Source organism: Rhipicephalus sanguineus, chromosome 5 (assembly GCF_013339695.2).
Source record: "Rhipicephalus sanguineus isolate Rsan-2018 chromosome 5, BIME_Rsan_1.4, whole genome shotgun sequence".
Taxonomy (NCBI): Eukaryota; Metazoa; Arthropoda; class Arachnida; order Ixodida; family Ixodidae; genus Rhipicephalus; species Rhipicephalus sanguineus.
In genome coordinates this window covers 98,732,175-98,758,287 of record NC_051180.1, presented here as the reverse complement: position 1 = coordinate 98,758,287, position 26,113 = coordinate 98,732,175, and the positions used below count along the sequence as shown (strand labels likewise).

Here is a 26,113-nt window from a genome sequence, read left to right as displayed (position 1 = left end):
TGCTAAACGCTCGCCACCTCATTATTTACCGCGGTGTGAAACGTTACGTTTCAGCTCCGTTGCCGTTCATCAACGATGATTTCCGAAATCCCGTGAGTGCTAGAGAAAACGTATGAACTGAACGACACTTCAAGTATACGTACCGCGGCTACCTGTCGGATTTGCCGTAGTAACAGGCCGCAACCTTAGGCTTCCGCAGCGTTCCCTATCAGGGGGGCGGGGAGGGGGGGGGGGGCGGTTCATCGCAGCCCCCCCCCACCTCTACTAAGTAAATGTATAGGGCAGATTTTGCCCCCCCCCCCCACTGGTGCCTATGGCTATGGCCGCAACGCCGTCGTTGCTGCAAGGGACCGCGTGTTTAGCGTGACGATGGTAGCTTCTAAACATGTTGCGCCGTCATCATCACCTGCGTGTTTAAGAACGCGGAGTGCGCAGTTCACTTCTCTGGGATGTTGCATGTTTGATCAGCACCTTGAAATACGTGCACACGCATGCTTTTCGCAACGTCGAATAATTTCTCAACAGCCCCAATCGCACGATACAGGTGAAGTTCATTTGGCAATACAGCGGCGCAGCTTGTGGCTGCATAGCTGGGAAAAAACAGCGCAAATAAGGACGAGGACGCAGGAACACAGTAGACTGGACGAGCGCCAAACACAGTAGACTGGAAGCGGCTGCAACTGCACATTTCGCTTCCTATCGTCAAGCCTGTTGCCAGCATGCGGACACAAATGTTGCGCTACATGCATTGCATCAGAAAAATTGTGCTTTTATTTTGATCTCTACACTACTGTACATCAAGTACACCCAAAGTGACTTATGAGTGTGAAAAGCACTCCATACAAATCATTGATTAGCGAAACATGGTATAGAGACTCGCTCCTAACGAGTTAGCAGCAGCATCCTCATCGGCGCTGTCGCTATCGGTGCCTTCAATGTCCAGTGAAAAATGCTCGTTTCAAGGAGGACTCCTTCAACATCACTGTCAAAAACAATCTAAAGAAATTCCTTCGACTGCTCCCCTGAGAGCCGCCGTGCCTTCTCTGTGTTGTACAGAGAACACTTTGCTTGCAGTGTTCTGCCAACTATGAACAATTAAAAAAAAAAGGTCACAGTTTCGCCGCAACGGCGAAGCAATGAATGCGATAGCAAGAAATTGAAAGGTAACGCAAAGAACGGAAAGCAGATCGAAATTTCCAGCGCGTCGCTCAAGAACAAAGGAGGCACGAAAAGAACACACACGGGATGAGCGCGAACTATCAATTGTCACAGCTCGACACTTAAAGCGCGCTGATGAAGCATAAAGAAGGACGCACGAAACGAACGCACAGGTATACACAGGGCGAGCGCGAACTAACAACTGTTACAGTTGCTACTTCTTTTTGTTTGAACAGCACGGACTTTCACAAACGCGGCCGCTGCAGCGAGCGAAGTGACCTTCTTACGCTCTGTAACTTCAGCGCGAACATCGCGGTGAAAGAAGACATACAGACTACTCCCTCACAAGATAAGCCCGTACGCAGGCGACCACGTCCTGTAGGGCAAAGTGCACCTGGCGTGGCAGGAGGCGTGCGCGCATCGCAACGAGCGTGGCGACGACCTTTAATACGCGCCCTTGGCGCATATATATATATATATATATATATATATATATATATATATATATAATATATATATATATATATATATATATATATATATATATAAGAGCAACACCCCAATGGACCACACTTATTCATTGGATGTACATTTTCGGATGTAAAGAAACGTCCGCACTCTAAAATACGGTGGAAGTCCAGTGGATGTTTGATTGCGGATTTACCAACAGCGAGCGTCCCGCTGATGTCCTCCCACGGACAATAATTGGTTCATGCTTCTGTCGGCACATTAAGCACGTACGTGGAGCTAAATGCTATGATCACGATGATTTCAGTAATATGTAAAACATTAGCAAAAGTCGTTTGATTTTACATTGAAAGTGACTGCCACTGCAAGTCATACTGCAAAATCACCTCCTGGCGTAGTGCTCAAGAAAAGATAAAATCTTCTAACCCCCTATTTTTATTTGTTTTTCGAAAACCGGTACAAAACGGCTAAAGAAAACCTCTACTCGCTGAACCGGTGTTTTGGTCGGTCTTGTCGCCGTACGTTATTGTGGCGTTTTGGTTTCGCGTATCCCGTTCACCTCCAATCGTCATGGCCATCAACAGTGAGAACCGACGGAACAGTCGTCGAATCGACGGAACACGTTGCAGCCGGGATTTTTCGCGCGCCTTTCGAGACGCTACAAGGGTCGTACCACATCAACTGTGCGCATTGGAAACACGGTGAGCGAATTTTTATTTTGTGCATGTGGTTAGAGGGCCATTTTTTGCGCGGGGAGTGCTGACGCCATTAACAAAACTACGGTTAGGCCTACCGTCACAACTCGCGTACTGCAAGTCAAACTTTTGTTCTGGCTTCCTACGCACTTCGCGACCACCTGACAGGCGTGCTTGCGAGGAGACAATCAAGGATAGTAAGAAATTGATTGAAGTTTTTGCGAATTGTTGTAAACACAACCGTCTTTTTTCCGAGGGTTCCTTGCTAAACGTACCGAAGCATCATGGTCAAGCGGTCGGAACAGCTCAGAAAGCTTAAATATCATACGTGAGCTCTGAATAAGAGGACTGCCGCGAATACCTAGCACCCGTAGACACCGATGACGGGGAACAATGTACAGATGTCGCTTGAGATCTGCTCACGTTTGTGCGTACAGTAGTGACAGTGATGAAGAGCGCGAAAGCGAACTCCCATAGTAAGTGCAAACGCATGCAGTCGCCGAGGTGTTCCTTCCGTAAACATGGGTGTCACTTCCACGCTACAGTATTGGCATAAACCAGTAGAACAAAGGTAGGCGTATAAAATGAGTAAGGAAGAATAGGCATACCAGTGTGGTGCATTAACAATTTAGTAACAAGGCACAGATAACGAACAACGATAGGATAAGTAGAGGCAAAGAGCGCTGATTTGTTGGTGCCTACCCGACCTTTTAACGTCTATGCGCTGTTAATACCTTCGTAATGGATCCTTACCAACCCGCGCAACCTTCATGCGTGGATCCGATTCTACTGCAGAAGTGTCCTTCGACTGTTAAAATTAGCTGTCTAGATCACGACTCGTCCCTTGAGGTGGTCATTCAAATAGGCTATATTGTGCGATGTCTTGATGATTATCCACAAAGCAAGCTTGCACTGTTTTGTTTTCCCGTACCTCACACGTTTATAATCATTGTGCACCTTTATGTTTCTGCAGAACAAGTGGAGGCCATTGTCATTACCATTGGGTTGCATATGATTGGAGCCATGATCAAGGGACTGTAGGTGCATCTGAGAAAAGTTCCTTTTTGGTTGTGTGTGCCTGTGCGACTGAACCTTGTGCAACTTTGGGAATCTTCTGTGGACTGTGCAACACCGAGGCATGTTCTGTAGACTGAAGGTAGCTACCCCATGGTATTTTTGTTTTTATTTTTGAAGATATTTTCACGTTCCTATTGATAGCTTGCATGTGGTTTCACGGATTCAGGTTCTTAACATGCTGTATTCCAACATGATCGCTTTGATGACATCTAGGTACCATAATTGGGTCACAGTTAACCAACTTCGATGTGATCACAATGCCGCTGGATTGATCTGGGCTCTGTGCATGCATAAGAAAGAACCTGATGCGTTGTACTGATACATTAACGTGACATAGCAATTACGGTGAGGTCACTGCAAGCCATGCATTGCTTCTTTTTGTTGTGCCTCTGTACAAAATATGTGCGAGGAAACCACAACATTAAATACGAGATATTTTTTGCCTAAATTTCTGTTTGTCCTATATGTGTATCTATTTGTTGACCCACTGTTAGCATTGAAGATGCCAGTGCATGGTTCATACACAGTGTAGAGTGCAAGCGGTTTTTTTTAACTTTCATTTGTCATCTGCATTGCATCAAGTAGCACTATCTTGATGTCACTGCAAAGCCGCACTTTTGTGAGACCAGTATTCAGCCCTCTTGTAAAATAACCTGCAAGAGCCTGTTAATATACATAATTTTGTGTCATGAAGGATTCCGTTATCGTCTACACAATATACGTTGCTGTTATTGCATAGCCATACTTTTGTGAGACCACAGTGTTATGCGTATAATTTAGTGCAAGATACCTTCACCACGTCTTATTTTTTGTGTTTGTGTTTTAGTCACATATACCTGGTGTCCAAGCTATCTTTAGCCAAGGGTTAAAAAATACAATATTAGAGGCAGGTGAGTGAAATCAGTTGCAAATTGCTGACAGCCACCTTGCGCACCACAGACAATTTTCTCTTACGAAATTGATTAATTAGGATTGCTTAATTAAGTTGCTAATATTGGCTTTAGGCAAGAAATGCAACTTGCAAAGTTCGAGGGCGTCTTCAGAAACCCCCATTGCATAATTTGTGATAAAGAAAGTTTTACGTATGCAATTTTTTCCAAGCTGCAAAAAGAACCACGTGGTTAAGCCACAGCTGAGAGCAGCATCGCGTGGTTCTTTTTGCAGCGTGTAAAAAATCGTATATGTGAGACTTTCTTTATCGCAAATAACGCAGTGGGGGTTTCTGAAGACACTCTCGAACTTTGCAATTCATTAATCCTAATTAATCAATTACGGAACAGAAAGTTGTCTGTGGTGCGCAAGGCGGCTGTGAGCAATTCGGAACTGATTTCACTCACCTGCCTCTAATATTGTATTTTTCAACCCTTGGCTAAAGATAGCTGGGACACCCAGTATATTTGCTGCACCAAGAACATTTTCCTGCTACAGGAAAGGTGTGCCTTAGCGAAGTATCCCAATCAGTTTTCTACATTGTGTATACATTGCTGTATGTTGCATGCCGTAGTTCTACTTTATATAGATTAACTTTTCTGTGCAGTCCTTGCTCTGGATATGCCTACAGATAATGAGTCATTGCTATCAGTCTATATCTATGACATCCAATGAAAGAGCCCATCTTTTTTTTGCATCATGTGGATTACTGTTTATTGTTGGAAACATGCCATTTCATGTCTGTACAAAATGTGTGTGTATTCCTTGTGCCCGATATTTGTTCACTTCTATTCTGTTCCTTTAGGTTGCAGTATTGTAGTTCAGGTGTAAGCGTAGTCAATTTATTCCAGTAATTTCATTTTCCTTCAGAAAAACATGGTAACATCACTGCTTTAGGTGGACAAGTAAAACCAGTTAAGGGCAGATTACTTAGTAAAGGAACACTGGAATTTCTGTTGTGTTAAGTGACTTTAAGGTGCATTTATTATTTCTTTTCTGTGCTACTCTACTGATGCTGAAATTAACATGTACACTTTATCTTGTTATTTTTAATTCTTGTGGGTCCTTATCAGCTTTCAATTAATGTGTTCATATGCTAGGGTTTGCTGTGCCAGGTGTTTTTATGCATAGAAGTGATGTGTTTGCAGTATGTTTTTTAATAAAAATGCTGTTGATCTGCTTTATGTGCAAGTCTATGCCTCAGTCAGATCGTCACGAAAAGCTGGACAAGTCTTATTAAAAGGCTTATATGCATTATTTCTGATGACTGTGTACCAATGCAGTCAACATTAAAGATGTTGACCTTGCTGGGGATGCTATGGGTGTTGTTGAATGGGCTGCTGCTGTGGATCTTGTGCCCTGTGCTAATATGTTGTCACTCATCCAACCGTTACCAGTGAGACTGTCCTATATTTGCCTTGGGGTATGTATTAGTGAACGCAATAGCTGAAGTATGACAAGCGATACACCAACAAAAAACAACTCATACATCTCCATTTCCAATGCTTCAGAAGCTGTACTCCTAACAACCTATGCACCATGCTTAACTTTCTTTACTGTGCTACTGCGTTCACAAATATGTGCCCTCAAATCAACTAAAAGGCCTTACTGGTAAAGTTTCCATGGGCGACAACATATTACCTCAAGACACAACATCCTCAGCAAGAGCCCATTCAACATATTTAATGTAAGTTACATTGGTGTGCAGTCATCATAAATGTATGACAACTGCTTCCACGTGTACCAAATTAGCCAAAATATGCATGATAAACGCACTGTATACGAACTTAAATAGTCATAACTGTTAATTTAAATATTAGGCTTGTTAATGTGGAGCTGAATGATGCATGTAAGTCTTTTATTATCCCTATGTGCCCAGTGTCCTACATTCTTTGATGCACTGCCCAGTTCATCGCTATTTTTTTAGCTGATGAGTAGCGCCACCTACAGCACATCAAGCAGGCATCAATGAGGCCTGCTTGATGTGCGGTAGGCGGCGCTAGTCATCAGCTAAAGAAATAGCGATGTTAGATTGCATCAAAGAAGCGTCCTATATGTAGGACACTGGGCATATATGGGTTAATTAAGGCTTCAAAGATTCCGGATTTATCACGGATGTCCGCATTTCAAATCCGGCAAGTATCCCGTGGACGTTCATGTCCAAATTATTGATGCCGGTGGGCGTCTGATTGTCCGTGAAAGACGTGTCCAGGACGTCCAGTTTAACGCCTTTTTGTTTGCGCGGGACGGTCCGTCAGATATCCGCCGTACGTCATTGGGATGTGTACGGATGTCCACTGGACTCACGAACATCCGGCACTGAACATCCATCGGATGTACTGGGGATTGTTTGTGGTCCATTGGGACACGGGTGAAGGACGAAATTGAAAGCGGGACTGCCGATCAAATTTGGCCAACTGGTGTCCACTCATATGGATGCACACATATTCCATTAGTCTCTCAGGCGTAATGTGCACCGGGTTGCCTCTGCTGAGTAGAAGATTGAGCCTGCAGCGCGGCCTGTACTTGGTCGTAGTTCACAATAGCCGTGGAGCGAATGCAGCCCTGAATGACTGAATGGTCGCGAACACGATTTATAGAGCTCTTTTCGGACAAAATATTCAGCGTGTTAGTTTAATGTATCGCATATTTATTACGAAGGTCCTGATATTATTCACTCATAGAAGAGGACATCGCTACTGTGCGTACAATGTTATGGGTTTGAAGTGCTGTACAAAAACACCAACGGATATTTGATACAAGTGAAACAGCGTGCGTTGTAACATGAAGGGACAGACACTAACATTTTACTAACTTGCGAGGCTACAGAAATGTCGCGGAGTTGCAATGTGTACGCTGTGGGCCATCACTGGCAACATGACTTGCCCAGGTAGCTTCGCCACGTATTTTCACGAAATACTTTCACGTCTCGCAAGAAAGAATCAGATTTACCTTGTCACTAAGGGCCCGGTTTGTTGACTGATCACGAAACATGCAAAAACATAGTGTTTCTTTCCTGACAACGCGTTAAGAATCAGGCTAGCACAGCCGAACAAGGGAGCGGCTGTTCGTTTGTCGTCTGCTAACCCCCCTCCAGGGGTCTCTCCTGACATCCGCTCAGTGGCGTGACAGTCTACGGGCATTGCGAATTACGTTACACTATTAACCGAGAACTAAGTGTGATCGACCGAGCGTAACGCAGAACTAGAGCTTCGTTTTAGGCTTTCTGTGAAAATAATTTATCACATGGAATCCCCGAAAGCCAAAATATCTGTTGTAGCAACAACAGGATAATGTTCACATCGAATAATGAAAGATAATATCGGCTCCAATTACTGGCCAAAAGTTCTAACTTCGCATAGTGAAAAAACAGCGCAATAAAAACACAACGACAAGTACTTAACAGGACTAACGCTAACTACCAACAGGTGCGTTTATTTTGGTAGTTTAGTGGCTAGTCAGCGCTGGTCTTGTTTGGTCTTTCTTTTTGTGCTTTAATACAGCTGTTTTTTTCCACTGTGGTCGTGTGCCAACAAGTTCAATTTAAAACACGTCTAACCTTTCCTTCCACCTATCAATCCCATAGGAAGCCAACACAGATCAGTGACAACTTCGACAAGGGGAGACGATCGCGTCCGGAGTACCCGTAATTTGCTGTATTCTCTTGTCATCGACGAGGCGTACAAATCTATATGCCTACATAACGTATCATTATGCCCTTTTGTCTACACAGCAACGTTCTTTTGTTAAGTGCTAACGATAACAGTACATGGGAGTCAGTGCTAGTCATCAACACAATGCTTATGCATTAACGCATTCGCAATGGCATCGTACGCCCAACACAGTAATGACCACATTGCTGCGCACACAGTGACTCGTTGAGGACAGAAAAAGCGCACCGTCAGGCGCGATCATCACGTTTTCACTTAAACTTTAGACGACAATCTTGGTTTGTTTACCTTTGTAACAAAAGTTCCGTTGCTCTTGTGAGCCTTCATTCGATTACGTTCGTCGGTTGCGTCGTCCTGACACCCGATACGCCGGGCTTTAGAGCGAAACAGTTTACGTGCGCCGCATTCCTGCCAGCTCCTCGAGGCCTGCGTTTGTCGTCTAAAGTGCGATATGCGTTACAAAAACAGTAAAAAAAAGTAAAGGAGCTGCCAAAGATGCCGAAAGCCGTGCATATGCAGCACACGTTCTCTTAATGATTGAGGCACGTGCCGGTTTTGCTGAAGACAACCTAGAGAACAGAAAAAAAGGAACATTTTCTCGTTTACCTGCTCGTCGCTCTCATTCTGACGCTGATCCTCGTAAGACCATTACCACTCTCTCCCGCTATCTCTCTCTTTCTCTTTCTTTAGCCTTCCGTCGTATTTCGCTTTCAGTATTCCACGTCAGCACGAGCTCGCTCTCAAAGAACTCACGTGGAAAGGAAAGTGACTGTGTGTGGGGTGAGTACGCACGCAGAATAACTGCGGCGTTCGAGGTAACAGCGGCGCACCTGAAAATGCGCACTTTGCATCTCTATAGCCACACAATAGGGAAATGAAACGGGTGCTCATCTTTTGTTGATTGCACTTTTTTGTATACTGAATGAATTGCTACAACAAAAAGGATCTTGATGTGAAGCCTGCTTAGACAGCCAATGGGCCGCAGGTGCTGCAAAAGCGCGAAACGCTTCAGCGGAGCGTCGCTATATTTTGTCAGTGGCGCCTACGCATGAATAACACATCCTAAGTGCCCTTAAGCAAGAACTTATTCGGTGGTCCCTCACAACAATACGGTCACTTCTAGCGTTAGTTCAAAAAGATCAGTTGCGGAAAGGAGCGGATGTAGGAAAAATTGTGTTCCCTTAAGATCTTGCTCACAGCGAATATGGGGCTCAGTTCTATATGGCCGCAGCGGCGTACCATACAGAATAAAGCCTCGAGCTGTGTGTTTTACGGGTGGCAATTACACTTCAAATATTTTGAAGGGGATATCGAATAATTACGGTTACTGCGAGTGCCCTCTATGAATCCACAGCAATGTGCCTGCGCTTAGTTATTACAAGAACAATATGCAATGTTCTTTTGGCATGTTTCATTTGCCACTTCATCAGAATACAATTAGCGCAGTAAGAGACCGGCGGTAGCAAAAAGACAGCTTTGCGCAAAGCTTTTCGTCAAGCCCTTTAATCTCAATCTGCCAATTTTACTTTATTTATTCCTAGGCCTACCTCTCTTCTTCACGTTTAATGAGAAGACACGCCTTCATCGAACAGTCGCGAAGCGCTCCACAATCAAGAAAAGAATGGATGGCATACTTAAGCACATGGGCTAAATGGTGTTGAGCTACTGCAATGATACTTGTCGGCCATCTCAAGTAAGAAATCGATGTACCGGCATCTCTCGTCGCAGGCACTTTCAGTAGGGCAAACACTACTTTCTTGCAATGAAACTTCGAGCTTATGCAACGCTCACCTATCTACTGTATACGTTCTTATGGAAGAGATAGCTACTTGATTCCTTATCTGCGTGCCGCCTCGATGTACACTAGATGAACACAACGCTGAAGGTGCTTCCGCGTGATGCGCCTTCCAATACATGACTTTATATTGTGCCTTTTATGTCGTGATTATGCTTACTCACGGGTTTTCTTGTTATTTTGTTACATAGCTATCCTGTTTTACGGTACGGTGCTACACGACACCCAATTATTTAAAGCAATGTGTGCACTTATATTGTTACGGAGAGATGAAGTCAAGGAAAGCGAAGAGTCGGAGACGGTGACTGGCGCGAGCGTGTTCCTCAGCCATCTTGACTGTTTTCACTATTGCACTCTGTAAATACGTCCTGTGTATATCACAACTCTATATTAATATGTAATTACATAGGACCGAAGATGCGGCAAAGTTCGTTTCTATTTCGGATAGACGCAAGGTAATATCCTCTGTGCTTCCTTCCCCGATATTTTCCACGCAGCTCAGCAGCAAATACACTGCAGCGGTTTGAGTTCAACGGCCTCCTTTGAGCTAGTTTCCTTGAAGCCCTGAAAAGTGTGAGACTTCTTTTCTTCTTGAGAAGAGAAGCGCGAATGCAACGCCATATGCAGCGGCTACGGCGATGGGCGGATATGATGCAGCATGAGCAAAGCTCTAGCTACCGGCGTGGCCGTGGTGAGTGATTGCACATCTGCCGCGCCGCTGAGCTGACTACGCCCTCAGTCTTACTCCTCGGTTTCTGGGCGTGTGCGCCTGCTTCTGCTCGAATGTCTGAAATTCGGAGTCGACAGGGAACTTTCCAACTCGCCTGGAGCCACACCGGATATAGTAAATTTCATTTTTTTTATGTTCAGCATTTTTGTGTTTTTAGAAACACGTTCTTGAGCCGTATAACATTCAAGTGAATGGTAGCAAAGCGTATACTGGTGTCTGGTTATCCTCCCTGCCTTTCCTATCGATCTCTACCTCTCACTTTCTCAGCAATGCGTTCTAATTGCTTAGTTGCTCACTAAATGTATGAGAAACGCTACAGTTACTGTGCTGCTTTGGTTAATGCAACGTGGAGGGGTAGCGGCCGCGCAGTGGGCTTGTGAAAAATAATCATAACGGCACTAATAAAGGGAAAAAAATAGTGCTTAAGAAGAAGGCAAGAAAAATACTACCTTGCTTTACTGAAAAGAATTTAAAAATAACGCCAATTCAGTCGAGCGTTCCGCAACTGTGAACAACTACCGAACAAAAATAAAATTAGGGCAGCTACGTCCCAGTGCTGCGAAGACAAGGAAACAGCCGAACTGGCGGTCATTCCCTCCTCCTCTCCTTCCTCCTCATCATCACATGTCTTTCCCACCCCTTGCTAAAAAATTCTATACAAGGCTATGCTACGCTAGGAGCTGTTTGGCCCTGAGCCGCTTTCAGTACCGCATACCCGCCCGAGATTGCGCCAACACCACCCGGAGTATTTCCAAGCTTGAACAACCCCGTTGTTGAAACTTATCAATGAAAACTGCCTGTCATAAAGCTGTAGTTACTGCTCCAGTAGAGAAAGCAATTCACAGAGCACGGTGGAAGACTATATAAAGGTTTCGCGAAATATTTCCAGAAAATCTTGTCAAGACAATTCGTGTTATTTCATTAGTATTTGTTTACTCAGCGATCCTAGTGTTCCGTTTCGGAACATTAGGTCGCTGGTTCGAATCCCCGTCAATTGCCGTATAGCGACACGAGAATGCATAAACAAACACCTACTGAACACTCCGACACAGCTAAATAACGCAAGAAGGACAAAATCAATATGAAACACTTCAAGGTGGCATTTCACACGGCATTTCAAAATTCAAATAAGTTACTTTTAAGCCATCTATTCGTAGTCAAAATTGGTCACGGTATTTCTCTCAAGCACGCAATGCTCAGTCTGGGGTAAGTTGACCATGCGATGTTAGTGTCTACGCTGCTTTAAAAACGCAGCGCATTATCGGAAATAAGTGTTTGTTGTAGATCGGTGTCCTCCAGGTAGCCATCGTTGTGGTGACCCACAACTCGCGGGATCGAATACCGGCCGCGGTGGCTGCATTTTCGATAGGCGGCGAAAATGCTTGAGGCCCGTGTACTTAGATTTAGGTGCACGCTAAAGAACCTCAAGTGGTCGAAATTTTCGGACCCCTCCACTATACGGCGTCTCCCATAATCATATCGTGGTTTTGGGACGTTAAACCCCAAGAATTATTAATATTAGTGGTGCAGTGGTTACCGTACTCGGCTGCTGACGCGAATGACGCTGGTTCGATCCCGGCAGCGGCGGTCGCATTTCGATGCAGACAAAATGCTAGAAGCCCATGTATTTACGAGGGGGTATCAAAAAGTTTTAATTATCGGCATGAAATAAAAAAAAACATACAATATTCGCTTGCAGTGGTTAAAGTTAGTTCTTCTCCACGCAGTCTCTATGCGGAGTCACGCATTTCTGCCAGCGTTTCTTCACCTGTTTCAAGCCCTCTTTGCAGAAGTCCTGCCTATTTGCTAGAAAACCACGGTTACACTTCGAAAATGACAGCCTTTTGTCGTGAAATCGCCGATGACGAAGTGGTTTCTTTATCTCGGGAAAGAAGTTCGCTTGGCGCAAGATCAGGCGAATAAGGTGTATGCTACAAACATTCATAGCCTAACTGGAGGGCGGCGACAGTGGATGGTTCCGCTCCAACAGTATCAAAATCTTCTAGGAAAAGTCGTAGCGAGGTGTCACCAAGCGAGGCACTCAGCGTGAGGTAACCTTATTCATGGGCAGTTCCTCATGAATATTCAACCACGCAGTTCCGTGACTAAGTCCACTCTCCAACATCACTTTTTCCGTGGTCTATCTTCTGCCAGTCGAGGATAACGGCTTCCACTTTCTTCACCATTGCAAGATAATCCTTGATTGACTGGTCTGCCCGCTGGTGGCTCATCTGTCAGGGACACGTGATCACTTTGAAGGTTGCTCATCCACCTCACAACCGAGCCATATGATGGGCTTTCATCCCTATAGACAGCTTTCATGGTATTTGCGTGCATTGTTGCCCTTCAATTGGACGATCTTTTTGACTCTTCAGGCTTCAGTTTTGTTCATCCTGCAGGTTGATGTCGTCTACAGCATATAGAAAAAAACTACTCGATACAAAGAGTTCATATATGCACATGTGTGCATGACAATGACAGATATTAGGCGCAAAAATGTCATGTAACCATCTCTATACCTTCTTACTGATAATTAAAGCTTCTGGATTAAGGCACATTAAGATTAAGCTGCACGTTAACAGGCCACAGGTGGTCGAAATTTCCTGAGCGCTCATAATTACAGGCCTCCTGAGCACTCACAGGCCTCATCGCGGTTTTAGTGCAAATAAACCCCGAGACATTATGCCAAGCGCGGTGCTTTTACATGCAAGGCGCCGTTACAAACGCTGTACGTAGTACAAAAACTCGCTGTTGTTATGGGTGTTCTATTCCGCTAGATCAGGCACGCACCAGTGCCCAAGGCCTACGCAGTCTACAAAGTGTTTCGTTGCCAACAATGGCCAGTTGGCACAGTAATAAAAAGCACGACGTTTTATTTCTCCATAAGGCCAAGGTGCCTTAGCGGAAATGGTTGTGTGAACCCTCCTCTATAACGCCGGTTACAAAGATTAAACAATTTCGCCTTTGTCATGCAAATCGCGATCTGGGAGAATTGTCGCTTGCTTGATGCGCTTTCCCACTAACATGGCTGAGGGATGTTAATAGAATTGGCAGATATTCAATGGTTATAGATGTGGCATTCACCATTTATCCCCTGTGAGTAACGCATCGTGTTTGCGCCGTAACAAACAATGAATTACAGGAAGGAAAGGACCACGATATTATCGTAACGTAGAAGAAATTCAAGCAGCTTGAGTCTCGGAGACTGGTTAAACAGCAGAGCTTGTGGAGTCATATTGCTGTATCGTTGTTTGGCTTTGCTCCATATTACTTTTGTCACTATCTCACCAACGAAGCCTTCCCATACAAAGTCACAGAACAATTCTTGCAACACATGTAACGTACAGCTGCTTTATATTGTGATTGAGGCACGCACGATTCGCGAAGAACCTTGCTTGCCCGTGAACTTTTGATGACAGCGTCGCCGTCTCCACATATTGTACAAGCGGAATCCATGGGAATAACTGCGAATATCCTGAATGTAACACGGAGTGTTCGCACTGCTTTCCGTTTCCTGCCCGTTGCTTTGGACATTATCTATCTATCTATCTATCTATCTATCTATCTATCTATCTATCTATCTATCTATCTATCTATCTATCTATCTATCTATCTATCTATCTATCTATCTATCTATCTATCTATCTATCTATCAGGGGCGTAGCCAGAAATTTTTTTCGGGGGGGGGGGGGGTTCAACCTTACTTTATGTATGTTCGTGCGTGCGTTTGTATGTGTGCGTGTACATATACGCAAGCAAAACTGAAAAATTTCGGGGGGGGGGGGTTTGAACCCCCCCAAACCCCCCCTTGGCTACGCCCCTGCTATTTATCTATCTATCTAAGTAGGTAGTTTATCTAAGTAAGAAGGTAGTTTTGCGTTGAATATTAAGAGCGCAGCTCTTAGAGGCCCGTTTCTACGTTGAGCGGCGTCGCCGTCGCCGTTGGTGGCGTAACCGTGCGAAGGAGTTCGTGCCACAGAGGTTGGGCAAGCAAAGAAGACGTGCCTTGATCGAAGGCGCTCTTAGGCCCCCGTACCTGCTTTGAGCGGCGCCGCCGTCGCCGTCGCCATGCAGAAAAAACATATCGAGAGCCTCCGAAACAAGTACTAAGCTATGCACCAGGTCCTGGACACGACCAACTATGATTCAATGGCGCATATCTGGGAATATCACGGCGTCATGGACAAGGCAGAGTACATTTCGGTTCTCCAAGCGGGTGTTTTTCGTCCCACCCTTATGCTACCCCGCACCGTGCAGCAAAAGTTGGTGAATTACTTTAACCCATGGGTGGCGACCATGACAGATTCAAACACGAATCTTCATACAGTGCTTGACAAGTACGCATGTGCCGCTAATTAGAGGAGCATGTAAATAAGGCCAATTGAGGTATGTCCAATCGGAACCGGGCAGTGCAAGAAATTGTCAAAGAGAAGGGCGACAGGGATTACACGCAGGCACTGAGACATCTGAGCGGGAATATGGCCAATGCGATTAAATAGTGGTATGCAGCTGTATATACATACATGTCTCTCTCAAATTGTTTGTCTCAAGTTATCGCAAAATCAAAGCACCCAAACGGCTGCGCTCAGAATTCGCATTAGGTAGTATCGTAATCGACCGTTAATTCATTGTCTGTGGTCACAGTTACGCCAAAGCTACACAGTTACCTCAACGCATCGTGCTGATGACGGCATACGTAGATGACATGGTAGGTGCGGTTCGAATGGATTCCGCTAAAAGCAGCAGGCCAGTCCAAAATCTCGTGGTCTTTTGCACGGTCTAGTTCAAGTGTTGGATAAAATGTTGGGTTACAAAGAACACGCATAATGACTAGTTGCGCATTTCTGGCACCGGACACGAACACTCCTGTGTAGCGCATTGTGTCATTCATATATAAAGAGTGTAATAATAATATCTGGGGTTTAACGTCCCAAAACCACGATATGAGAGACGCCGTAGTGGAGGGCTCCAGAAATATCGACCACCTGGGGTTCTTTAACGTGCACCCAAATCCAAGTACACGGCCCTCAAACATTTTCGCATACATTGAAAATGCAGCCGCTGCAGCCGCGATTCGCTCCCCCGACCTTCGGGTCAGCAGTCGAGCGCCATAACCACTAGACCACCGCGGCGAGTATCTATAGTGTCCGCATATAAGCGGACGTGATAAAATTAGAAACAGGAAAGCTTCACGTGTCAGATGTGTCGTTGACAATCAACCTGAGCCCGTTTGCTGGTAAATTGGTTTCCCAAGCCAGTCGCATGGTGAAGCAAATGGTACGGAAGCTCACGAAAACGCGATGTCAGCAGCAGAAGCCGAACCATTATTACAGTGCGGCTTTTAGAAATTTTCTGTAAAGAAATTGCCGCACAAACTTCCAGATGCTACAAACGACGCTTAAAAATATCAGCAATCTTATTGCGTCGGGAAGCTTGGGAGTGACAAAAGAAACGTGGCCAGCATTCTCAAGAGAAATCGTCGAGTCATATCGGATAGAAAGAATAAAAAAGGAAACAGAAAGGATGGTGTGTTTCTGGTGTTATAAGGCGTGTAAGAGTGAATGTGGAGCCCGAAAACAATATGAAAATAGACAGCAAGGAAATTGCTTGTGGCGGGAGTGGTTGAAACAGTCTGCCAGGCATGGAAAAAAAACAACAAGAAAGTGCTCGCAATAAGAGCGACCAGGTGTGTTGGTTCCGAACAATGTAGCACAAAACCCGTGCTCTACCAGACAGTACAATGTCACAATGCGGAAACACACACGCGCGCACGCACACACAAAAGCAATCGCCTTCGCTCGCTTCAGGATGTGGGAGTGGAGGGCCAGAGGCGAAGTTTCCTTACTTCGTTCCTAACAGCTAGTGGGATGAGATAAAGAAAAATAGCAGAAGAAAATGCCTGGAAGGTCTGGAGCGCCTGGAAGGCGCTGTCGCGTTCGCTCCTCTGCTTATTTACTCTCTCTAACCCTGGGGGTTCATTGATCCAGCACCTGCTAGAGATAGGTAAAAGGTAGGCTACGTATAGGCTGACTTACTTTCTCACCCTGTTAGACAGCACGTGCTAAAAAGTGAATGCTAGGATTTTATACTATACTGTCTTTCCACGGTGTCCCGCTCAAAATGCTTTTAAACTGGTGCGGTATGTGCAGTAGGAATTTCGTTTACAGAACAGTGTTGCCCTTACATTTGAATGTCATTTCGCGATGTTGTGTCATGCGAGGTAAAATGATTAAACATAACACGAATGTCATTAATCCATCAGATCGATAAGTGCATAGAAGAAAACGTGATAACCGGAAAGTTTTAAATTATGGGTCGTGAGCTAGCGGTAACTATATAAAGGTGTTGATTCACTTGCAGGAAAAAAAAAAAACTGAGGGGTAGGCAGTGCTGACGAGGAAGCTGTACCCAGAAATAAAACATTGTTTTCCTGCTGAATAACACGTGAGTAAACGAGGGTGTCGTCATTTTGTTAATTTTCGCCTTCAGAGACATGTAAACGATAAACATAATAAGTAATGTACACAATAATCTATAATGTATTATTAATAAATCGTTGCCATCGAATGACATTTTGCAAATACTGTAACTATTTCAGTGATGTGTTAAAAATAAAAGCAGCTCTTTTCCGCCTCCAACGCCGTAACTTGTGTACCATAAAAAATGATTATATTTAATGCGGCAGCCTTTTATACGGACCTCGATTATTATGCAAATGCATTGAATTTTGCAGTTTGGGCCATTTAAGTCAAGGACTGTCCGTAAGACACTTTGTCTCGAGAAAACTATGCGTTCGGAGCTGAAAGTGCAGTAACGAAAAACGGTAATTACAATGATGCTGGTACGCGAGTCAAAACAACTGCATATGTTCAAGTTTTATTCTAAATTGATCAATGATTTGCACGTTTTCACTGCTCCAGTAGTTTTTGTTGCTTGCGTGCGTACGGTTTTCAAAATCGGCTTCTATAAATTACCATATATGTTTCAAGGACTCTCATATTCCACGCGTGCCAGCCGTGCAGAAGAGATGTTAAAAAGAGGAAAACTAAGGAAAGACTCTTTTTTTTCTTTAAATAGCGGCAGATGTTTCATACACGAAAAAGAAAACTAATAGATGCAAATATAGAAAGTTTAGAAGAAACGGGAAAGAGAAAAATAGTAACAAATATTTTGTATAATACTTACTATTCTTTATCATTTAACGATGAAATGTAAAACTGGACCCATCGCTTCAGTAAGCGCATTTCGGTTTTCATCATCCTCTATCTGTTGAATACAATGTGGGGGGATTGCTCCGGATCCTCAATTTCGAAGTGAAGCTCGCGGAGTACCGCTTATGCACCACTGCAGTCGTCGTTTCTCTTATTTCCAAGAAGGGAGAGATTGCGTTGTCCTCATTTCGAACGAGGATAACTAGGCTTGGCTGGAGGAAAAGCTGAGCCACAGATGGCGCCCAGAACTTTTCCTGTCCTTTCGAGAAGGTTTTTTTTATCTTATCCTCTGTACTGTTGTCGAAGCCCCTTATGTAACTTACTAGTGCAACAGTTATGCATCCCTTTTGAAAGGTCTTCTCGTTTTCAGTTTCTTTCCGAAGAGCGACAGGTTGCCATGCGTGAATGTCAGATCCCTTATATCTTAATCGAAAAATTGCACACGCACGCTGCGTAAAAGGGGGTACGGAAATTAATTGTAAAATAATGTGCTGATTTTGGTGTCAGCGCTTTAAATTTCAACGTTTCCCTCTATGGGGAATTCTGACTGTGTAAATAAGCTGTTCTCAGTTTTCACACATACAGAATGGGTCGACCAAATTTCGGAGAGCATTTCCACCAATTGCTTTTTAAATATTGGACCTTCATTGGAGTGCAGTCACTTCGTGTGACTGAGAAGTCGACGGAATCGTTGAGGCGGGTAATAATTAGGTGAGATAGCGTGTACTTGTGTCATACCTAATACATAGCATACGCACATGAAATACAGTTTGTTTAGTTATAGTGTTCTGTAGGATAAATTAAAAAAAAAGTAATCTCGGTATCATTCCAAATGATGGAGAAAAAGGAAAAAAAGGAAAAAAAAAGTAATGTTCGTGCCTTAGGAAATTATTCGTAGCAACAACGGTAGCCGTTGTGTAGATACCAGGAAGAGCCAGAACTCAAGCTAAAGGTAGCCGAAAATAGCTCTGTCATTTACGCTATGCGCCAGATTTGTAGCGAAACATAAGGAAAGCGATAGTGTGAATCTGTTTCATAATTCAAAAAGAAATACTACCCTACTCAATGCGCACAACCATTGAATAAAGAGCACAGTTTTTTAGACGTGAAGTATCTTAAGGCGGAGCTCAATCCGGTGGTGGTGGTGGTGGTGGTGGTGTGCGGCGTGACCGCCCTTACTGCGCATGCGCATACCCTCTCCCCTCTCCCCTTCCCCTCTCCACATACCCTCCCCTCCCCCTCTCCGTACCCCTCTCCACTTCCCCTCTCCCCTCCCCCTTTCCACTCTTCCTCTGAAACGCGGGCTAGACCACTGATCTCCACTAGGAGGAGCTGGATGGCGCATCGAGCACGCGGGCGTGAAGCCACCGGAAGCCGCCGTTTTTGTCCCGGAAAAGAGCTTTTCTCTTCTTTTTTTAAAGAAATACCTGCTTGTGGCGCAGTAAACTGTACGAATCGACCGGAAAAGTCGTCAGGGAAGACATTTCACGCGTAAGTACCTCAAAGTTGCATTACTTTTTACGCATTTTGTACGTCGCAGCACTCCGCCGTATTCGGACGGTGTCGGCACGGCGTCTGTCATCTTTCGTGTAGCGTTCGTCGGCGTCTAAAGCGACGCGTAATCGCAGAGTTTGAAAAAATAAAAAATAAAAACGATCATAACAACAGCTGCCACCCGAGAATATTTGAATTGCGCGACTGAGACGCACAGAAGACGCCGGCTTCCGGGACAAAAAGGGCACCTTCCGGTGGCTTCACAAGCGCCCGCCTCGCAGAGCGGGGATGCGCCGTCCAGCCTTTTTAATGGAGGTCAGTGGGCTAGACATGCAGAAATTCTCTCCTGCGCAACGCCGCGATGAGCTCGAGCGCATGCGCGTCCCCTCCCCTTCTCTCTCCTCTCCTACGCTGCCCCCCTCTCGCCCGCCTGTCGACGGCGTTCCCCGCTCGCCCTGTGAGAATTAACGGCCAGGCTAGATGGAAGATACGACGCGCGTAGCGTCCCTCTTCGCGTTCCACGACGCGAGGTCGGTAGCATGCCCAATGAACGCCAACGGAACGCGATCGTGCAAGTGCTCCAGCTTCGCATCGCCTCATGGTCCCCTTTAGCGAGAGATGGTGCAATTTTGCTCTCTTGCTTCGTCTTCAAGCCACAAGTAGGTTATGAATAAAGAAATATATAAATAAAAGGTCAAGAAATAAATAACAATAAGTTCAGTGCACCTGCACATAGCTAGTATTGAGCATGAACTTTGGGTAAAAACGGCGCATATCGAAAGTATTTTCAAACAACACAATCAGCTCACACGCCTCGAGCTCTTGGTAGATGTCATCAATAGAATTATCGCCATTTCCAATAAATATCGAATTACTGCCAGTTTTTGCTCTCATGTCACGGGGAAGGGAAAGCCAATGAGCATTTAGTAAGCACTCTATTTAACGCATTTAAACATTTGGGTGAAACAATTCAATAATTTGCCTTTGATGCCTAATGAACACACAGGCTTCATAGTTTTCTGTCATATCATAACCCAGAACCACACGCAAAAAAAAGGAAAAATTCTAGGCCTGCTTCCCAAACACTTGCTGCATTGTCTAAAAATGTCGATTTCGTCAGTTATTCTTTATTCTTTTGAAAACAAACATATAATAATTTTGAGTCCTTCAAGTTGTACTTCATGATTCAGTATTCGTAATCCATATGAGGTACTTGCGCTGAAACGCTACGGTCTGCATAACTTGTTATTCTGAAACAGATAAGTGCTTCGAGATGGTAGCGACAATTTAAAAGTCAGCCAGTACTCCACATTTCATTTCTAAACATTCTAGAAGCAGGTTCATAATTCTCTTAAAAGAGAAGGCGCAATTTCGATTTTTTTAGTTTATCTCTTTCTATTTTAATGACGTACACTCACACGCATCCATGAATCTTAAGCTGCCCAAGCACGCACTCGCGAAAAGTGCTTATGCGTTATGGACAATTAGCATTGTTCATTCTATTTATTTCGACTGAGATAAACATACCAAACTGAGATATAGTAAGGCAACGCGTAATTTCTTAACTTTGCCATATCGTTTAGGCAGTGCCATGAGAGAATAACTGCTATTACTTATAGTTTATACACACTATGCGTACGAGCAACTGGGACAGCTGAATTTACAACAAAAGCCAAAGTCGATACATATCTCTGAATCTTTTTACGTGATCTTTTTACGAGCTGGTAGATGACCAATTAATCCCTCGCATACTACCTGATGGCATCAAGTCTGCCAGAACGAGACCCTTGCTATGAATGAAGGAAAGAAGATGGCTTTTAAGGTCAGCTACCAGTTGGTAAAAAGATCACGTTCTACGTGACGCCAAAAGGCACAAAAAGAGTTTTCCACACTCTTCGCCTTGGCTGCGATCGGCGCTGACTAACACTCCTAGGTTTAAATGCACATATATGCTCTATAAAGTAGACGAGGGGATGACCGCCGCCGTAGCTCAGTGGTAGATCATCAGACTCGGCATTCGAAGGTCGCAGGTTCGGTACCTGCCGGCGGCAAGTTATCTTTTCGTCCATTTTCCTTTCTTCACCTTTATATCACAGTTATTACAAGTAACATCTCCTATACTTTCCTTGGCATTATTGTCTGTTAGTTCTCATTATTATTGTGTCTAACAACAAAAAAAAAACTAGCCCTTAAAAGCCATCTTTTTTCCTTCATCTGGCGGTGTTCTTTAAAGCACACTGACATCGCACAGTACACGTGTCTTTAGCACTTCGTCTCCATCGAAATGCGACTACCGCGGCTGGGATTGAAGCCGCGACTTTCTGGTCAGCAGCGGAGCACCGTAACTACTGCACCACCGAGACAGACAACGCTAAAAAAGTGCGCTTACTGACTAACGCGACACCTCTGAAATAGATTTTGGTATTTGGGGAAGCATCTTCGAATTTAGAAAGGCTGGAAAAAGGAGCATCACTGGGACGTAATACCTGTATAAAATGATTGTCACAAAAACCGCTCACAATTTCGCTAATTCAGTTATGTCATTAGAATTACGACATTATGACATGGGCCTTCTTTATGAAAGGTGCCTGTTTCATATAAAGAGAATATAGCATAACCGATTCCTTTCCTCTACTATCGGTGCCCACTTAATGCCAATCACATGATGGAGCAATCGTCGCATTGTCTAACCTACGTTGGCCAGTTTTCTCAACGCATTAGAAAGATATCAGAGTCATACACAAATGACAACCAATTTACCACTGAAGGCGCTGGCAGCACACATTACCTTGAAAGCGTATTTGTGTTCGCATGGGATCTGGCAGCAAAAACATAACGCATTGAAAGTTTTCGGCAAAGACATGCAACGTCACCTAAAGCTTAGCTGCGCAATGACAAACACAAGAGCTTGGGTTTGGGGAGTACTTGCTTCTAAGTCTTGCTGCATCGGCTTTGAGCCCGAGAGCGTACTCGCATGACATAGCCCGTTGCATTGCAACATCACCGTATGATGCAACATCACCGACTGATGCCTGCACGAACAGGGTTGCAGAAGCACGATTTTAACTTGCTTGAACTTGTACACGTGAGGTTTCGGCGGCCTATTCGATATGAAACAATGAGAAAAATAGGTACAATAAACGAATACCCATGGGAACGCAAAGTCATGTGTGTACTTTCTGTTCTCCTTATTTTCAGCACGCCCTTGACCACTGTCCTCTACAGCGTTGTTTGTGCGAGGGCTATTGCGAAGTTTATCTATTTCAAGGAGATTTTATACTGCAACGTGAAGCATTACGAAAAGACCCAACTTTCGCAAGCCGGACCTAATCCACCTCTATATTATGTTTAGTTTACAGTCACAATGCGTCATCTTCTTTCTTTCCAGATTTCGACATCGCCCGCTGTATAATACAGAAGGCTAAGACTCTCCAATTTACCGTGAGTCGAGAAGCAGCTATTTTCAATTTCTTTTTGAGTTTTCAGATATGGGCACACCTGTAGCAGAATTACGTATGTCGAAGCTTTGCAAACATGCCGCCGAACCAAAGAGGTCCGAAGGTTTACTAAGCTCAAGTTTCGCAGGTAACGACCGTTCGGACGTCACCTTGGAAGCCTGCTGGTAGGAATGATAAAGCTGGCCGAACATGCTTCTTTTGGGTTAAGCCCATTTGCTTCCTTTCCCGATGGGCTGCAGGAGAAATGTGTTACCTCATCTTTCGCTGGTAGCTGTACGCCGCCAAAATATAGGCATCATAGAATTTCTTGCTTCGATGCCTTTGTATAACATTCATTCGCTTGCTGTAAACCTACTACCTGCAGTTTTGGCAGTAGGCCTATGGTCATAAAAATGCATATTTAGGAACCGTAAAAAGAAGCACAGGCCACATTCTCGCCAACGTAACGGTTTAAAATATCAATACAACAGAGGAGAAAAAAATGGTGTATTACTTTAGTCAAGCTTGTAAAATAATGTCGACGTTGTTCTTTCTCTAAGCAGTTGCTTCTTTATAATATACAGGTTCGAGGACGTTGTTGTGTGAGCTTAGCTGCCGAATAACAAACTGTCCTTCCGTTTGATAGCGCACAAAATAATGTTTTTTGCTCGCCTATTTACTCATCGTACATCACACGATTGACATGAAGACGTTATATAATCATCGACGTAAGGGCCATTTTCCTCAAATGGATCGACGAACTGGTACAAATGAAATGCGCAAGCAATGCATTCTATTCATTTTTTTTCACGTGTCCCTTTCACGTTACACACACATTTTTAAAGACGATAGTCTTTCTTGGGGAACTTAAACGCAGAAATTTTGGTCTGTCTTTCTCTCTCTCGGCACGTCACTCGATTCAGCCACCCGGACAAAGTTGAACCACTTGCTTACCGCCCACCCATCTTGAACTGGTACGGCTGTTCCTACTTGTGAACGTTGTCAATCAAAAAGTAAATATTACGCATATCTGAGGCGTAACATCATTAGGTAAGTATTAAATGGTGTGTTCTTTTAATAGAAAATACATAGATACGCAATTTTTAAAGACCCTAGTTTCTTAAGCTGCGCTGAAAATGCGACTGCTCTGGAACTTGTCTTCCTCCGTGCCCTCTGCACAAGCTCATGTTGTGTTTCGCGTTCGGTTCAGTATTGCATTGTACGCATGACAGGGGGCGCCGCTCTGGCATTCCTGTTTTACCCAGGTGACGTGTAAATAAGAGAGTTTGTGGAGAGTACTCGCTGAGTGCGGACGTTTCTTCTCCTTCGGCGCATCGCGCCAAACCGCGTGTTCGGGCTGGCCGGCGTCCCCGCCGGTCGCGTTGGTCACCGCCGGTCTTCACCTGCCGCTGCGCCGGGACTACCAGCCCGCAAACAGCACTCATGTTTCCCGACGTATTGCCAGATGGCGTCCATATCTCACGCAGCGCCTCTTCTATCGTCTTTAGACGACATTTGCAGCGAAGCACGCAGATACGCGGCCAATTTTTTTATGGATATATTGTAAACAGGAATCACCAAGCAAAGCAGTCTACGCGAAAGCACTGAAGCAGGCTGTGCATGATCAGAGCATCTGGAAGGAAACAGCATTGAAAACAATCAGCAAGACATGCGCAGTAGCACTACTCGAAGGCGTTAGAACCCGCATTACGGCTTCACTGCTTCTAGTATTCTATATCAGATTCTGATGCATCCGTGAATCATTTTCTAAGCTTCAGAGACGCAAAAAAAACCATTAAATTCACTTCGCGTCCATTAGGAACAAGATTATTTGTAATCTGACTGCATAGCGATGTCATAAATTATCGAGACTCTAAGCAAAGCAGAATACAAACCTAAATAATCTGTATCGCGAGTTTGTTTATGACACGAAGTGCCGCTGATTGTCAGGATGGCATGTGTTAAACGAATGCAGTTTATGAAGCGTCTGGTCGAACCACTCACCTCACTCCGTTGGACCCGTATTGAATATGTGTACTAGCATTAGGAGATCCTGACACAGCACAGCAAAATTGTCCCTCACCTTGGTACCCAACTTTCCTCCTTAGCGATATCAATTATGAGAGGCATTCCCGTTGCCTCACGCGTTGAAACGAGTGTCTGATTTTTAGTGGCACTGTCTTAGGGACCATGACAGGCGCCACAATGTTCTTTACAAGTCTGGTCAGTGGTACAGACGCCTGTACGTTCAAATAGCAATATTACTCGAAGCGAGCAATAGCCGATTAATTTGAACAAAAACGACTTTAACATTGCAGGTGTGTCTTTCACACCTCAAATGATTGTTTTTCAAATGTGATCCATATAAATAAAAAATTCGGCAGATCCCACGTACCATGGGAGTTCATATTATGCGAAGCATGCGGCGGTAAGGTGACTGTGGCGTAATTTTTTTACTGAGCGACACGTTAGAAAATGAAGCTAAAGATATATATAAATTTTATACGCACACATATATGTTGAAGAGCCGCATGCGTGTTATATAACCAGTTTACGGTTGGGTAACGCTTCCAAAGACAACGTAGGTGTTACCAACACCAGAAGCGGTAAGCTGATGTGTAGTACTTATACTGGTTTCTTATGATGAAGAACGCACGCACGTTTCACGAACCCGTGCGCGTGTGTGGAAGAAGTTCTTGACAGTTCTTGAACGAGGTCATCATCACCGCGATCAGTGAGCACCAGTAGCTGGTCATGACTTGTTATATGATCCGGTCGTGATCGTGGTGACGAGGGGTCCATGTGTAGTGAAGTATGTTGTATAGTAGAGGTGTTGGAATTTGTGAATGCCTCGGCCATTTCGTCGACAAGTTATCTGTCGATATAGCCGGCGACATGTCGGAACCTGAAGCTACCCTTCGCGTTGTTGAGGTATGGGCCTGGATCAGTACCAACATCAGTAGATGACGCTTGTCGTATCCCTAGACTACCTGGGCGTATGTGGCCTACGTTGCTTAGTCTACAAAGCGGCTGTCTATCAATGAGGCATCATCCTCGGTCAGCATGAGGCCATCCCCTGCCTCGTAAGAAATGAAGAAAACACTGAGTCATTCTGGCGGACGAAGTGCATTTTACGGTGCGGTGATGTGGATATCATACGTAACTTTCGTTATTGTATTCCTCCGGGGTCGAGCAATGCTTCAATACAGCTTGCTGAATCATAGGAATACAAATGTAATGTTTATTAGGCTGCTATAAAAGCGGAGCCAACACTGGAACCACAGACGTTAATCTGATATGACGCCTGTATCGTAGTAGTACACCTCGTAGGAGTGTCATGTAGTGTTGATTGCTTTCTTGTCAGATTAGATAGCGAGCACTACAACCATAATTGACGTTGCACCGTATTACGCCTGCATAGCCTGTTTTTCCAAACCAGTATATAAA

The 26,113-nt window shown here is 44.5% G+C and overlaps 1 non-coding gene across 1 annotated transcript; it reads left to right on the top strand.

Moving 5' to 3' along the window:
- Positions 1-21,208: 21,208 nt before the first annotated feature.
- Positions 21,209-21,280, top strand: Trnap-cgg (transfer RNA proline (anticodon CGG)). The gene has a single exon. It is a non-coding gene; the product is annotated as a tRNA-Pro (tRNA).
- Positions 21,281-26,113: the final 4,833 nt, after the last annotated feature.